At 41.3% G+C, this 13,306-nt stretch overlaps 1 non-coding gene across 1 annotated transcript; it reads left to right on the top strand.

Moving 5' to 3' along the window:
- The first annotated feature begins 12,390 nt into the window (after positions 1-12,390).
- On the top strand, positions 12,391-12,497 carry LOC148577511 (small nucleolar RNA R71). Its single transcript, XR_015903483.1, has one exon. It is a non-coding gene; the product is annotated as a small nucleolar RNA R71 (small nucleolar RNA).
- The last annotated feature ends 809 nt before the right edge of the window (positions 12,498-13,306 follow it).

The following is a 13,306-nucleotide window of genomic DNA, read 5'->3' as shown; positions in this document are numbered from 1 at the left end:
AAGGTTGACGCTATGGCCTTCTCAGAGACAGCTAAATATAATACGAGTTCCTCTTCCATTTTTGGCCAAGTGAGGATGGGAGGCTGGCTCAAAAATTTCTTGAACTCCTGAAAAGTCTCTTCACAATCAGAAGTCCATTCAAACTAGCCTCCTTTTCTAGGTAGTGAAAAGAGTGGCAAGGATCTTAGAGCTGATCCTGCCAAAAATTTGGATAAGGCTGCAAGTTGACCATCCAATTATTGGACTTCCTTCAAACAGGTCAAGCTCTTTATTTCAAGTTGACTATTCAAGGCCCTTTTGTGTAAGCATAAATCCCAAAAATATCCAGCTTCTACTGTAAAGGTGCAATTAGTAGGATTTAGTCTCATCCCATGCTTCCTTATGGTATTGAAAACTTGTGAGAGGTCGGTCAGTAGACTAGCTTCATCTTTGGTCTTTACTGGCATGTCATCTACCTATACCTCCATTAGGTTTCCAAGGTGAGGTGCAAACACCTTATTCATGAACCTTTGATATGTGGCCCCTGCATTTTTTTAATCCAAATGGCATGACCAAGTAGTAGTAGTTCACTTTAGGTGTGATGAAAGATGTCTTCTCCTGATCCGATTTATACATCCGGATTTGATTATATCCCGAGTAAGCATCCATGAATGATAGATACTGGTACCCCGAGCTGGGTGATGACTTGCATCATCTACCCTTCTTTGTTGCATAAAGAAGACCATAAAAGAGCATAAATCTCATTTGATCAGTACAATTTATGCATTATTTGATGAATATTATGGTACACTATTTTGAGATGAGTTGTGTTGAATTTCAGGTGAAAAAGGCATCAAAAATGGGTAGAAGACAAACAAGAAGCTGGGCGTATGAAACTTGCATGCCACTTGGGAGCAAATGCCACAAAAATGCACTGGCGTGGCACGCTAGAGGGGAAGACCAAGCATGCATGTGGGCGTGGCACGCCAGGGACTGGGCGTGGCACATTAGTACAAAGTTTCAGAGAGCAACAATGGAGGACACAAAAGGGGCGTGGCACACCAGGTTGGACGTGGCACGCCTAACCCATCAACTACTATGGGCGAGCCACTTGAGCAAAGGGGCGTGGCATGCCAACTCACCATTCCAAGAAGAACCTCTACTATGGCGTGCCACTTGGTATCGAAGGCGTGGCACGCCAGCTCCAAGAAGTCACTTGGGCATTGATAAACCCCAATTTTGTGGTTTATATTGTGTAGAATTTGGGGAGTTTTGTCAATATTTCTTGCACTTATTCACAAGAAATGCATGGTTTTGTGTTCACTTCCTAATATTGCTCCATGATAAAAAACATGCTTATTTTGCCTTAAAATTGCCACATCTTAATCCTCTTCTATTGCCATTCGATGCCGTGATGTATTTTTTGAGTGATTTCAGAAATTATAGGGTAGGAATGGCGTAGAAGAGAGAAAGAAAGCATGCACAAAAGGGAGGAGCATGAAGAACTTAATTTTGGGAAAAGCAACATCGACGCGCCCGCGCACTCCACGCGCACGCGTGGATGAGGTTGGCTGGAAGCGGCGCGTAAGGATAGACGCATCCGCGTGGATCAGAAGATTCCTATCGACGCGCACGCGCACTTGGCGCGCACGCGTGGATCGCAAAAGCAATCGGCGCGCACGCACGCATGGCGCGCACGCATGGGAAGCTGCACGTGACCTCATTAAAAGAAATCATGCCTGGCGATTTCTGAGGCTCATCAGGACCAATTTCAAGCTGTTTCTGCATGGAAAAGACCCAAGGATGCTAGGGGAAAAGGGGGGATCAATCATTTTACACTAAGACACAATTTTAGCTAGTTTTTCGTTCTTTGGTCTTCTAGAGAGAGAAACCCTTGTTCCTCTCTAGATCTAGTTTTAATTTGATCTTCCCTTGTTGAATTGTGAATTAGATATTGTTAATTACTAGTTTTAATTGTTCAATTTGAATTCCTTAGTATAATTTTACTTAGATCTTGTGATAGTTTTATGAATTCTTGTCAATTGTCATTTTATACCCATTTCATGAATGTTATGAATCTTGACTTGTTGATGTTACATTGGTGTTTTCTATGATTAATTGTGTTGTTTGGATGATTGTATGTTGATAATTGTTAGTGGGTACTTGTTGATTTCCATTTAATTGCTATTTTGAACATGTCTTTTGTTAATGCTTACCATGTGTTTGATGAATTGTTTACTTTGATTATGGAGTAGTTCTCTTTACTCTTGGCCTAGGCCAAGGGAATTAGGTAAACTTGAGTTATTGGGTCTAATGGATTTGATGATTTGGGAGCCCTTAGTGGTCAATTTGATAACCATTGACACTAACCTTCTATTAAGTTAATTAGTAGTGAGGTTAGAACTTATGGGTTGATGTTGACCAAACAATTTGACGTACTTCAAGTATAGAAGTAGACTTAATGAGTTTGGTTCCTCATAATTGCCAAGATATGGTTTTTAGACAAGGATGGTGACCCCAATTCCCATGCCTACCCAAGAGTTGCTTTTATTATTCATATTTGAAAACCAAAATTCTCAATTACTTGTTTAGTTTAGAATAGAATCATATTGGATGTTACTTGTTAGTTTGGAATTGCTCATATCTTGCTTAGTTATTTGAATTAGTTTCTTGCAATTTAAGATTACTTGCTTGTTAAGATTCCCATTTATTTTTATGCTCATAACTCAAAACCCCGGATTTCTAACCAATGTTGAAGCACATGTTTGCCCATTCCTTGTGAGAAGACCCGAGGTTTGAATACTTCGGTTATTTCTATTGGGGTTGAACTTGTGACAACCAAATCCCTCTTCTAAATTTGATACCCGAGGATTGTTGTTGGTAGAGCTATACTTGCAACGCGATTTTATTGAGGAAAATCTTTACCAATACACCCTTAGGCTCACAACAAATTTTTGGCGCTGTTGCCAGGGAATGTTGCAACATATGCCTTGATATTGATTATGTGAATATGTGAATATTGTAGATAGTTTAATTGCTTTCAATACTTAGCTATAGTTTAGATTTCTTTCACATTTGTGCTATGACTCTCAAGTTTCATGACTCGGTCTCAACCGAATTCTAGCTTAGCCGATTTTGATCCCGAGATTGAAAGAACTTTGTTACATACTCGGCAAGCTAGACGGCGGTTGGATTATACGGCTAGTACTTTGGCCTCTCTTGAGGAACATTCCGAATCACTAGGCGGTACCGAGAGTGACTGAGAGTCCGCTACTTCCTATTCTTCTGTTGGCACTAATAATACTTCTTTACATCCTACAGGTGAGCCACACATGGCGGAGCCACGACGAATCACTTTGCATGAGCAAGGAGCTCCGGATATCATACTTCAACCATTGAAATCAAGGTATCCTAACCTTGATCCAAACTTTGAATTGAAGAGTAGCTTGATACATCTACTTCCTAAATATCATGGGTTGCCGGGTCAAGACCCCATCCGACATCTAAGAGATTTTCAGGTTGCTTGTTCTACGGCTCGAAGGCATGGAGCCGATGAGGTGGCTATCATGGTTTTTTCCTTCCCTTTCTCTCTTGAAGGGCAAGCAAAGACATGGTTTTATTCGCTACTGGATGAGATTGCTACTAATTGAGATTTCTTGAGAAGAGAGTTTCTAGATAAATTCTTCCCACCGGAGAAGACCGACTACATCCGGAATGAGATTTTGGGCATAATACAAAGAGACCAAGAGAGTTTGTATGAGTATTGGTCTCGGTTCAAGAGGCTATCAAAATCTTGTCCTCATCATGGAATGAACACTCACTTGCTCATTAGCTACTTCACCGGAGGTCTTTGTGTGGAAGATAGAAGATTGCTTACCGCTTCTAGCGGTGGTTCCCTTTCGAAAAACAAGACGGAGGGAGAAGCTTGGAATTTGATAAAGGATGTTGCCGAGGCTACACAACACACAAGGGTGAGAAGTAATCCTCTCAAGGGTGTGGTAGAACCATCCCCTTCGAATCAAGTCTAACCAAAGCACTTGGGGATATGACCACCATCCTTACACAAATACAAAAGGATCAAAAGGAATACTACTCCATCCAAGCCATCCAAGCCCCACCTCCGGTTGCTCAACTTGAAGGTCCTCCTAGGATTTGTGGTTTGTGCTCTAGCACGACTCATTACACCGATCAATGCCATCAAATTCAAGAGGAACATGCTCTTGTAGTAGCCAATGTGAATTACAACAACCGTCCACCTTATCCTTCTCAAAGACAAAACAATTACCATCAAGGTGGTAATCAACATCAAGGGTGGAGGGATAATGCACAAGGAAGCAATCAAAACCAAAGATGGAACAACTCTTCTTCTCACCACAACAACAACCAATCTTCATCCCAATACTACCATAACAACACCAACAACTGATACGCGGAAAACTTGTCTTGCAACAAATTTCCTTCGGCAAGTGTACCGAATTCGTCGTCAAGTAAAAACTCACAATAGAGTAAGGTCGAATCCCACAGAGATTGATTGATCAAGCAACTTTAATTAGAGGAATGTTCTAGTTGAATGAATCAGAATTTGAGTTGAGAATTGCAGAAAATTAAATGGCGGGAAAGTAAATGGCAGGAACAGTAAATGCTGGAAATAAAGAGCTGAATGTAAATGGCGAAAAGTAAATTGCAGAATCTTAAATAGGAATGGGGTAATTGCTCATAAAATTAAATGGCTGAAATTAAAGAGAATAGGTAAGATCAGAAATGGGGAATTCATTGGGCTCAGGAGTTGTTGCATTCTCCGGATCAAGTTCATTTTCATCTCTTCCTCAATCAATGCATTCATTGATCTCCTTGGCAATCTTAAGTGATCGAATTACAATTCCTTGTAATTCAATCTCTCAAATCTTGCTCAATAGCCAATTCCTTGGTCCATTGCTGATGAGAAGAGATGAAGTATGGTCACTGATTATACCACATGCATTTCCCAAATCAAGTGTTGGAAGGATTATAGTCACATATCCATCCACACCTAATTCGGTCCAGCATGAGAAAGCATTTCTAGCATGATCCCTTTATTCCTCTTTCAAGGTTCAGAAGAGATCCAAGTATGAATAGCTTCTTTTCCAAGATAACTACCCAATTGGATGAAGATCGAAAGCTTTCTAGTAAAATCAAGAGAAAAGATAGAAGAAGGAGAATGAAAACTAAAATTGATCCATCAAATTACAACAGAGCTCCCTAACCCAATGAAAGGGGTTTAGTTGTTCATAGCTCTGGAAAATGAAAACAAAGATGGAAAATACATGCTGAAAGTAAACTAGAAGTGCAAAGAAAGTAAAATACAGAGAGTAATTCTAGGCCAAAAGCTCCCTAAAGTTTCCAACTCCCTAAACTAATTCAAAGTTACTCCTATATATACTACTCTTCTGATCTTCTAGTTGGCTCTTCAAGTCTTGGGTATGGGCTTTTGGATCCTGAGTTTGAAGCAGTTATCTTCTTCATTGGGCTTAACTGTGCTTGTAGAGGGAAAGTGTGAAGTAGGCAGGGACTTTTAGCTCAGGACATTAGTGGTGTTAATGTTAAGTAAAAGTGTGGGTTCGAGAACGTTAGTGACAATCACCTTTTTCACTAACGTTTCTCACCCAAGTATGAGCCATATTAACCTCAACGTTAGTGGCACAAACGTTACCACTAATGTTGCCTCTTGGTCCTTCGCACACGTTATTGGGACTTACCTTTCCCAATAACGTTGATAAACCTCCCCCTTCCCTACGTTAGAGTCCACGTTAACTTAGTTAACGTGGCTCTTAACATAAGGTTGCCAATCCTTCGAGAACGTTAGTGACACTTACCTTTGTCACTAACATTCCAATGTGCCCCTATTTCTCACGTTAGAGTCCACGTTAACTAGGTTAACGTGGCTTCTAACGTAGACATGCTAGCTATCTCCAACGTTAGTGACAAAGGTGAGTGTCACTAACGTTGGCTCATCATCTCTTTATCCATGTTAGCTTCCACGTTAACTAAGTTAACGTGGGAGTTAACGTTGCTCATGGTGGCTCTTGGTGGTTCACCCCAACGTTAGTGACAAAGGTAAGTGTCACTAACGTTGGCGACCAATTGCTCTCTCCACGTTAGCTTAGTTAACGTGGGAGTTAACGTGGCTTATGGAAGCTTGGCCAACGTTAGTGACAAAGGTGAATGTCACTAACGTTGGCTTCCCTTTTGCTTCTTAACGTTAGAAGCCACGTTAACTAAGTTAACGTGGCAACTAATGTGGCCAATTATGAGCTTGGTCCAACGTTAGTGACAAAGGGGAGTGTCACTAACGTTGGCCTTATTGTCTTCTTCCACGTTAGAGTTCACGTTAACTTAGTTAACGTGACTCTTAACGTGGGCTTATGATGGCTTCGAGGGCATTATTAGCGATTACCTTTCTCATTAACTTTGCAAGTTAGCACCCATTCCACGTTAGAGGTCACGTTAGTGGGAGTAACGTGACTGCTAACGTGGTTCTTCTTTGCTTCCTTTGTCCTGAAATCAATCAACAAAGTGCATCAAAGTTCTGGTCCAAGTCATGAGTCATGCATCATCCAATTTATCATATAATTTATGAAAAATCCTCATGAAATCATGTAAAGTGCACAATGTATGCTTGAATCAAGATGTAAGTGAATATCTACCCAAAACTAACTTATTTTCTAAGAAAATGCATGAAACTACCCTAAAAACAGTAAAGAAAAGGTCAGTGAAACTGGCCAAAATGCCCTGGCATCATAACACCAAACTTAAAGCTTGCTTGTCCCTAAGCAAGTACTGGAACAAGAGAATGATGAATGGAATGCCAAGAGAAATGAGTCTTTCTTGTGGAAGTCATGTTTCTGGTTTTATGGTGGTTTCATGCATAGCAACTTAGGTTCATTCCTTCACTGGCTTTCAGACCTTTATCATGTCCTAGAATACTCACTGTGATTGCATCCCATGAGACTTTTATTCATTGATCCTTTTGTTGTCATTTCAAGGCTTATTTGTGTTCTTAGGCTAAGTGCTCTGTAAGGGGGAAACTCTTTAAAATAAGCTTTCAACCAACACTCCCGAACCAGTTGGTTCAAGGTGCTAGGTGTTGAAGCACCCCTAAGGACTTACTTCCTCAAGTCTCTCCCCCATACATACACACCACAGGCACATGGTTTGTTTATTTTCTTTCCTTGAGGTCTTGATGTCCAGCACCTCTTTGGGTTACTAAACATTCTGTAGCAAAGATTACTCTTGATAGTGGACTTTCAGCTGATAATCCCGGGTTAGTTAACCCAAGTTACCAAGTGATAAAGCACCCCTGAGAGCTTAGTAATCTAAGTAGATCCTTGGTACAAGAACACCACAGACACATCCCTCAAGACTCAAACCCTTGGTGCCTAGCCTTTTTTCTTGCTATTTTTCTTTTATTCTTCAACTTTGATTGTTCTTTCCCTTTTTCTTATTAGGATCTTGTTATTTAGCTAGTCTCATGGGTATGTTCAAAGCATAGTATTCATGATAGATAGTTGTCTTCCCACCTTGTGGTTGAACTAACTTAGCTAACTTATAACCACACCACAAACTCAGGAACTTACTCCATAGTATGAACTCCACTCTGGTCTTTTATAAAACACTCATTCTCTTTTCATTTGATTCAAAAGGACAAGCATAAAATAAGTAAGGAGATGATGCAGTAATGACATTCAGACTAGCCAACACAGCCCTAATCAACAAAAAGTTTAAAAGACAAAATTGAAAAAGGTTCAAACTATCATGGAAGCATGTTCTATCTCATACAAGATCTTCCTTATTTAAAGCATAGAAAAAGATGGACCAAAGAAGGAACTCCACCACCTTTTACTCATGTGGTTGCCCATGCTCTCCTCCTTGCTTGTCCTCTTTGTGTCCCTCTTGAGTGCTCGTACTCCCACTCCCTTTGCTCTTTCCAATCAACTTCTTCTAGAAACCACCATCTTCCATCTTCTTCTTTAGAGTTTCCTTCTGCTGTTTCACTTTCCTTTCTTCTTGTTCTAAAAATCTTTTTAAACCTCATCATATGTAGGGATAGCATAGTGTAGATGATGCATATGACTAGACATGTAGTTCAACTTGGCTTGAGTATTTACGTTGAACTCCTCCCTATGTAGTTGCCGTCCTTCATTAAGTACAGTAAACTCATTGAATGCTTTCATCTGAGCTATTTGCCACTGATTGAGTTCTTGCAAGTGTTTATCTTGACGTTATTACCTCTCAGTAACTTGGTGGATGGCTTGAGTGAGCTGGGAGTAGTGTTTCTGTTGCTGCTCCATTTGTTGTTTCTGCCACTCTTCTTGTTGGCTCATCCAGTTGGACTGAAGGTTTAGTATTTGCTCTTGTCCTTCCATATGTCTCATCCCCAAATCTTCAATGGCTCTTAGAAGGTGATTCATATTCAAGTTGGCTGGGTCATGATGTTCTTCTTGTTGATATTCTTTCTGATGAGATTCCTCTTGATGAGCTCCTTCTTTCGCTTTTTGCTTTCCTATTTGGGGTCTTCTTTGTTGTTGGGCGGGAGTAGTATAGATCAGACGCTGGAGTGTAACTAGCCTCCCAGGATATACCCAGTCTGGATTGCTATCCTTGAAGACTACCTTGGCTCTTGTACACAATCTGAGAATAGTGCTGGGGTACCAAAGCCTGGCACCCGGATCAACCTTCTCAGTTGACTCTTGAATCTCCTCAGCTATGAGTTCATGCACATTGATTTCTCCACCCTGTACTAGGCAATGTACCATAGTCGCTCGATTGATATTGACCTCTGAATTATTTGCAGCTGGGAGGATAGACCTCCTTATGAGTTCAAACCATCCCTTGGCCTCCGGGCTAAGGTCTCCCCTCTTGATGAATTGGGGTCTCCCATCTGTATACCTCTCCCAGTCAGCTGCTATAACACAGATATCAGTTACGATTTTTGTGAGCTCATCATTGTCAGGGCTCTTATTTATCCTTGCATATTCACTGAGCTCATCAAAATGTGGTAATTTCAGGTGAAGAGTTCTTGTTATAGCATTTGGGCTGAAGTCCACCTCCTTTCCTCTTACGTAGCTTTTGAAGGTTGGGGCCTTGGTTTTGTCTTCTCTAACCACATTTGCATAGAACTCTTTGATGAGGTTTGCATTGATCTTCCCCTCTGGATTCGTGAGCCTTTGCCACCCTCTTTGTTCAATTTTCTCTCGAATCTGTGGGCACTGGTCTTCATTGATTTGGAAGGTTAACTCGGGCAGTATCTTTTTGAGCTTTATCCGCTCAAATTCTTGTTCATGGAATGCAGTTTTGAATCTCTTCTCATCGAAAGGAATGCTCTCCATTGGTTCCTTCCTCTTTTGCCTCTTGGAGCTTGATGATGCCATGAATTTGAGTTGCTGTGTGAGGAGATTAGAAGGTACGGATGAATGTGAAATTTGGTTGGTTAGGACGAGGTGTGATGAAGGAATTTTGGATGCCGGAAGTGTGAAGTGTGGAGAGTGGAAATTTGAGTGTCAGGGGTAAGTACGCACTAGGACTCACTTATATAGGGAGATGATGAGGGGATGAAAGGTATGGATTGATGTGGTGGTTGTTGGATGGATGGATGAGGTTTTGCAGATCATGAGCACAAGGATCCTCATCTTTATGAGGGCTATTGGGTCGGTCTTCAAGGGTCTCCTTTCTTCAATGTTGCATGGCAACATTTTCCATTGCATTCCCCTTTGGGGCACGTGTGTTGTATCCTCCTTTTGTGGTGTCCAAACCTTCTTCATTTAATTGTCCAATCAATCCTCTTCAATGCTCCTTTCCTTTTCCCTATAAAAATAAAATAAAAAAATCAATATCATAAAAAAAAGAATTTAAACTTTACGGCTAGAATATTAAAGAAAAAGAATTAGATTGTTTATTCATAAACACCAACTAACTAACTAACTGTGTATCCTTATATGCATATTCATGGCACCTTGGGTGACACCAAACTTAGTTTGGAGCACTGTGATAAAAAGTTTGTGTTCAAAGCTCCAAGACTAGCATGCTGTGGGTTGCATTCATGCTTTTTTGGCATGCTTTGAACACCAAACTTGTTCTTCGCTATATACTGCATAATAAGGATTTTACCAAGTGTTTGTCAAGTTTGGGTTGGAATTCATAAATGTTGACTTATTCACTATTTTCTAAAAGCATATAAAACATGGGTTGCTTCCCATGAAGCGCTTCTTTAGAGTCACTAGATTGACGTTTCGCCTTCATCAGGGAGGTCAATAGTGCTTCAAGTCTTCTCCTCTGGCAGTAGACCTATATCCAGTAGTTGTATCAACGATCTCTACATATTCCAAGGAGAGAACCCTATTGATAGCGAAGACCTTAGGTAGCTGAGATGGCACAGTGGGGAGGTCAGGGGGGATATCTGGGAAGTAAGCTGAGATCACTTTATCCCCTGGAGAGAAGTCCTCTGTGGGGATCTTTTTGTTCCTCCACCTCCTTGGTACCTTCTTCTTTGTTCCTTGTGATGTTGTCTTACTCTTTGTGGCCTCTTCTTCTAAGGAAATGTGGTTACTGGTCTCATATTTTTCTGGTGGTTTAGGTTCCTCCTGATTTTCTTTGAGCTGTGGCAGTTACTGTTTGCCTTGTTCATCAACCAAGGGAATCTCCGGATGAGCTTGTTGTTCTTCAGTACTCATCTCTTCCTTCAGTATCTCACTGTGATCCTTCCTTGGTTCCTTGTTCTCTTGATCCATTTCTTGTGAGAGTTTGAAGACAGTGAAGGTGAGCTGTTCATCATGGATCCTCAAGATTAGCTCCCCTCGCTCCACATCTATGAGTGCTCTGGCTGTAGCTAGGAATGGTCTTCCCAATATGATTGGGTGAGTGTGACTCTCTTCCATGTCCAATATGACAAAGTCTGTTGGGAGGAAGTATTTCCCAACCTTTACCAACACATTTTCCACCACTCCTATTGCTTGTTTTTGAGTTTTGTCAGCCAGTCTGATGACTACATCTGTGGGCATTATCTCATTGATCTGCAGCCTCTTCACATGGGATAAGGGTATTAAGTTGATGCTTGCTCCCAAATCGCAGAGTGCTCTATCAAACATTGTTTCTCCTATGGCACAGGGGATATGAAAACTCCCTGGGTCCTTTCTTTTTGTAGGAAACTCTGGTTGAATGAGGGCGCTGCACTCCTTGTTCATCACTATAGTTTGGCCTCCCTTGAGTGAGCTTTTCCTGGGAAGCAGTTCCTTCATATACTTGATGTATGCAGGCATTTGTTGGATGGTCTTGATGAATGGTATGTTTACATGCAGAGATGAAAACAAGTCAAGAAATCTTGAGTATATTCTCTTCTCCACAGCACCATTGAGTAGTTGGGGAAAGGGTGCATAGAGTCTCAGCAGCTCTTGTTGTGAGATTTTTGGTTCTTGATGATCTTTTTCCTTCTTCTCTACTGAGGTATCTCCAGGTTGTTCTGATGGCTTGCTTGGCTTGTCCTCAGTTTCCTTATCAGTTATAGTGACCATCTTGCAATCTTCCCATCTTACTTTCTTTGTTTTACCTCTCGGATTTTTTTCTGTATCACTTGGGAATCCATCTGTAGGTTTGGGAATCTGGTCAGAGAGATACCCCACTTGAGATTCCAACCTCTTGATGGTGTCTCCCTGGTTCTTAAAATTTGCTCGCACTTCCTCCTTGAACGCCTTGTTGTCTTGAATCTCTTTGCCTATGCCTTCAAGTAGATTCTCAATCCTTGAGAGTCTGTCATCAAATGATGGTGGATTGGGATTAGAGGTGGAGGGATGAGAAATGTTATTTTAGTTTTGATATGGATGTGGAGAGGTGTTGTTATGGTGGTGTTGATTTCTTCTCTGTGTGAATTGTTGGTGAGCTGCATTGTTCTTTGGGTTGTGACGTCTCTGATCTTGGCCTTGATCTTCTTGATTCCCCCACCCAAAGTTTGGGTGATTCCTCCAACCAGGGTTGTAGGTCTTGGAGTATGGATCATGGTTTTGCCTAGGTGAATTCCCAATGTAGTTGGCTTGCTCCTGACTACCCTCTGCTTCTTCATTCACTCCTTCTTGGGTTGCTGATGAAGTGGTGATTGCTGCTACTTGGTTCCTCTCCATCTTCTTGGTGAGGTCAGCCAGCTGCTTGGTAATGAGCTTATTTTGGGCCAGCAGAGCATCTACATTGTTTAGCTCCATCACTTTTCTAGTGTTCCCTCTTTCAGAAGCATAGAAATAGTCATTTTCTGCTACAGTTTCAATGACATCTATGGCCTCCTCAATGGTCTTCTTCTTGTTCAGAGATCCCCCGGATGAGTGGTCTACTGCTTTCTTTGATTCATAAGAAAGGCCTTCATAGAAAATGTGTAGCTGCACCCATTCATTGAACATATCTGGCGGACACCTCCTTGTCAGGTCCTTAAACCTCTCCCATGCTTCATACAGAGTCTCACCATCTTGTTGCCTGAAAGTTTGGACCTCAGCTCTCAGCCTGTTGATTCTTTGAGGAGGATAGAATCTTGCTAAGAATTTGTTCACCACATCTTCCCAAGTTGTCAAACTCTCCTTCGGAAAAGATTCCAGCCACTTGGCTGCCTTATCCTTGAGTGAGAATGGAAATAAGAGTAGTTTATAGGCGTCAGGATGAACACCATTAGACTTCACCGTGTCACATATCCTCAGGAAGGTGGTTGGATGTTGATTGGGGTCTTCTTGGACTCTTCCTCCAAACGAACAGTTGTTCTGAACAAGGGTGATGAGCTGCGGTTTTAGTTCAAAATTATTGGCATGGATGGTCGGCTTTTGAATGCTACTTCCACAGTTTCCTGGGTTTGGATTGATGTAAGAGACTAAAACTCTTCTCTCCTCCCCAGCATGATTTGCTCGACCTTCTCTGCCATGGTTGTGAGCCTCTTCTTCATGATGGTTTTTCATGTTTTCTTCCATGCTTGGTTCAAAGTATTCCTCCTCTTCCTCAGCACCCACTACTCATTTTTCTCTTGCTTCCCTCCTTAATCTAAGGAAGGTCCTCTCAGGTTCTGAATCAAAGGAAGTTGAAGCCCCCCTTCTTCTCCCTGTCATACAACCAAAAAAGCACAAGCAAGGAAAATAGATGCAGGAAGTATTTCTGTTAGAATTACTGTTAGTGTGAGTGATGCAATATATCAAACAGTTAGTGGGTCAGTGAACTGAATTGTAAATAACTAAAAAAAACGAAAAAGTAGGGGGAGGGGAAGAAATTAACTAAAACTGAAAGTAAATTACTCAAACAGAAAATTAAATCAAACAAACTAGAAATGCTC

Source organism: Arachis ipaensis, chromosome B1 (assembly GCF_059453495.1).
Source record: "Arachis ipaensis isolate K30076 ecotype BB chromosome B1, ASM5945349v1, whole genome shotgun sequence".
NCBI lineage: Eukaryota > Viridiplantae > Streptophyta > Magnoliopsida > Fabales > Fabaceae > Arachis > Arachis ipaensis.
Note: the sequence above shows the minus strand (reverse complement) of the source record. Positions and strands in the feature narration are given on the sequence as shown.